Source organism: Fukomys damarensis, unplaced genomic scaffold, assembly GCF_012274545.1.
Source record: "Fukomys damarensis isolate Sample0158 unplaced genomic scaffold, DMR_v1.0_HiC HiC_scaffold_12, whole genome shotgun sequence".
In the NCBI taxonomy this organism is placed as follows: domain Eukaryota; kingdom Metazoa; phylum Chordata; class Mammalia; order Rodentia; family Bathyergidae; genus Fukomys; species Fukomys damarensis.
The window spans coordinates 47722047-47726299 of record NW_022900924.1 but is presented as its reverse complement, the minus strand read 5'-3'; positions in this window follow the sequence as shown (position 1 = coordinate 47726299).

Below are 4253 nucleotides of genomic sequence, written 5' to 3'. Positions count from 1 at the left end.
TAAAAGCAGTCCTCCCCATCCAATTTTGACCTTATAGAAAATGACTTTCAGTATTTTATTTTCACGACAATACATATTTGGACATTTGGTATTAACAGCAGCAATATTTGTCCAAAGCAAACTATTCAGTTTGAGGAGCATCTGTTCATTCTAAGTTGATTTGCTCTTATTATAAAGAATAGATACTCTATTTTAAAGACCATAAAATATATCTATCTATAGGTTTTTTCTGAAAGTGAAAATTCCACCACTGCATTAATCCACCTGAAGATCCTAGTCATTAACTATTTGATAAAAATCACCAGTGAACCTGTGTTCAATTTTTTTCCATTTCAGGTTTTTCTTTTGCTCGATTGAGTCATGTTTGTTATACATTTTGCTAAGAAATGTGCACCCACAGGTACGTATCTTAACATTTATTATTCTATTAATCTCATATGTAGTTAAGCCTCATCTTCTCTAATCTTGTATATTTCACTCCCCTTCTTTGTCCTTAAAAAGGCTTATGAGCGATTTATCGTTGTCAACAGGCTTTCTCAAAAAAAAAAATCTGTTGATTTATTTATCCTTTGTACTTTTCTTCAAATGCAAATAGAGCTTTTAATCATATCCAATTTAGAAGATTATTATGGTGAGGACTAAATGAGTTAATTTTTATGAAGTGCTTAGATTTATGCAAATTTCAAAAGCAACATGTTAGAAGTTCTCACTGTAATTACAATTTCATCAGTTTGCCAGTGTACAAATAAGTTGTTCTTTCTTTTTATGTTTAGCTGCTATTGTTGGTTATACAAGAGTGTGCAGTTCCATAGCTGCTTCTCAAAATGCGCCTTTTATTAATACGTCCTGGCTTACTTTATACTCGCTCGGTGCCCGCAGCACAGAAGCCTAACTTCCCTTCTAATACTGCTCTGTCCTCCCTCTCCTGACCCTTCTTTCTCTGTTACAACTCCCTTGCATTACTTTCTTTTCTTTCTAAGTCCTACGATAGCCTGAAGCTCTAATTTTCTACATCCAGTTTAAGAACATGAATCTTTTTTCTGGGAGTTTGTAACCCATTTCCAACTGCTGTCATGACTGATGAAACACAGAAGGACTTTCATTATATTTTATGGTTTTCATTGTTTGGTTTTTATCTTTTGCAAAATGGCATGTGATTTTTACATGGATCAAAATTATTTTTCCAAAATCCAAAAATGAGAATTAGTATTCATTTTCAATCAAAAATTCACTTTTTAAAATTAAATTAGCCATTTTTTCATAATGTAAAAAGTATAAACAATACTTGCCATTGCTTTCTTCTTGGAATTACTGCAATGAATAAGTTATCTCTATGCATTTTTTAATCCTAAAAATCTGTAAGTGTTCATAATACCTTACTGAAACATAAATATACAAGTAATTAATATAATAAAAGCTAACATATTTTGCATAACTGGCAAAAATATATGGTTACTAAATAGTGTATGCAATGCAGCAAAGATTTCTCTATATTTTTAATTAATCAGCTTTATTTCACATTGTTAGCTTAATAAAAAAATTGAGCTGAAAGTATAGAATTTCTACAAGCCCACTACCATTCTCCCAATTTTTCCCTCTTATTCATATCTTTCATTAATTAGCACTCTTGTCAACATGTTAAAATGGACCTATTTTTATTAACTGAGTTCTATAAGTTACATTGGCCCACTTTTGGGGTGGGTTTTGATGAACATGTAGTGGTAAACAGCTACCAGTTCTTTATTGCACCAAGGAGTTTCCTGACCTAAAGACCTCCTTGCTTCACATTTTTTTCACTTTATTGTCTAATTTTTATTCATTGTATTTTGATAAAGTTGCTGCTCATTTCATATCGCCACTCTGTTAATTAGAAAACACCACCATAGTTTTTCATTAATGGTTTTCTTCCAAGTGCTCATACTTAGACAAATTTCTCTCTACTGTTATTTGACAAAAAGAAAATCATATCATTAATGCTTGGGAAGTGTATATTGTGAGTTTGTCAAGGGTTAAAAATCTGTATCATCAATAGAGTTCAGTTAATCTAAAGCTATAGTCTCTAATCCAGTCTTTTTTGGGGGAGGGAATCAAACTCGGGTCCTTGCTCTTGTGAGGCAGGTAGCGGAACCACTGAGCCAAATGCCTGGCCCTCGAATCCAGTCTTCATCATAACCCCATAAGGTACCCATAATCATTATGTTGAACTACCGAGGAATCAAGGTTCCAATACCATGTGTGTAGTAAGAAATGGAGCCAGAGTTTTTGTTTTCTTTTTAAGCCAGGAAACTGAATGTGGTCTAAGCTTCAAAACTCTTTATATGCAAGCTCTCATAGACTCAATTATCGCAGGAAAGTATTCTATTTCTTCTTCCTTTCTTTTTTTCAAATTAGATAATATCTTTTTTGTTGTTTTTTGGTTTGGTTTGGTTTGGCTTTTTTTGCTACTGGGGATAGAACTCAGGTCCTTGTGCTTGTGAGGCAGCCGCCAGAAACACTGAGCTAAATCCCTAGCCCTAGATAATATCTTTAGAATATTTATTTCCTTCTTTTCTGTCATCTGCTCCTCCCAGAAGACCTTTGAAATGCCTTTATGCTCTATTTGTGTAGCACTTACTCTCAGATATTTTCTGAGATAACTTAGAATATTCCTACCAGTGCTTTCTCACATCACATATTAAGATGAGATACTATTGGACTAATACGAAATCAAGACTCTAATAATATTAAATCCGTGTTATCAAAGCCATGTGTAGTCACACAGCATGAGTTCACACATTTCTGTAAAGCAGGTTGGTGATAGACACAGTGTTGCCCATTAGCCATCCATTTCATTTTGAGAACATACACAGCATTATTGAAAAATGGTATCTTTTACTGTGACAAATTTTTATTTAAATATTTCATTTAAATATTTGATCACACTTTGTATTATAAGGAAACATTCCAAAACAAGGTGCAAATTCAAGTAAAAATATATATATCATAGAAGCAATTCAGAGCAAAATGCAAAATTTACCTAAAATTATATCAAGAACTGAATGATTTAAGTTAATGAGCATGTATCTTTTTAAAAGAATTTTGTTCATCCGTGAAAATAATATACAAATAATTCAATCTAGAAAAATCTTATATGAAGAAAATATGAATACAAAACTCTAATCTGATAATAATTATACATATATAAAAATATCAAAATGAACTTGGAATCATGGATAGTTTCAAATTGATTTTTACTTTCTAACTTTCTAATAATTTTATAAAAATTGCTTATTTATTTAGTCAGTCCTTCCCCATGGTTTTATTATTTTTCTAACCTACATCTTCCCATTCTCATGACCCCATAGCCATCCTTTTATCTTATGTTTCTATGTATTTGACTAGTGTTATGACGAAACAGGGTTGAAAACTGAAGACAACTAGAACTATACTGCCCTCTGTGGGATTTTGGCTGATACACAACTTTCTTCTTTTAGAATGGACCAGAGATTAGATAATGTATTTATTTGCAGAAAAGAAACTTTACATGTACGGTGCATATGTGAAAGGGGTGTAAGCTCAAATGGCCAAGAGAGTCACATGGAACATTGCATTGGTGTCAATGGCTCAAAAATAGTAAATTTAGTAAAATTTAATATAGAATAAATGCCTGGTAAGTGAAACTGGAAATTCACAGGGAAAGAAGGCATTGTGATTTAAATAAATATATCTCTGTAAAGAAATGATTGCAGGGTAAGAAATCAATAATTTCAGAATAATCAGGTGAGAAAACCATTAGTCATGGATTAATTTGGTATTGATTTTGCCAAGGCTAGACGTTCTTATGCCTTTATATATGGCCTTCTGGTTGCTACACAGATTCATTTAGTGGAGGAAACATTTAAGACCCTTGGATTATATCTCTCCTGGAATAGGCAGAGACACTGAGTAGCAGAGAGATCCTGGGCTTTTCTAGGATCACATTTCAAATCCTAGAAGATCTTTCTCATGGAAAGGTTTTCAGAATCTAGGCCAGTGTGGTCTTTCGGTTACACGGCGCTGACTCTTTTCTGTTTCAGTGTTGTATGATGGCAGCCTGTTGTTTCCATGCCTGCATACTTAGAATTTTCCTGGATCTCCCTTTGTTCCTCTTCACCTAAGCTCTTCTGTTTTCTTCTGTTTCCCTTCGGTGTTGTCTTCGGCACACTCAGCTGTTAGCTTGTTCATACACAAGAAGCCACTGAAGGGGGATTCACTATAACCACTAGATAGATCCA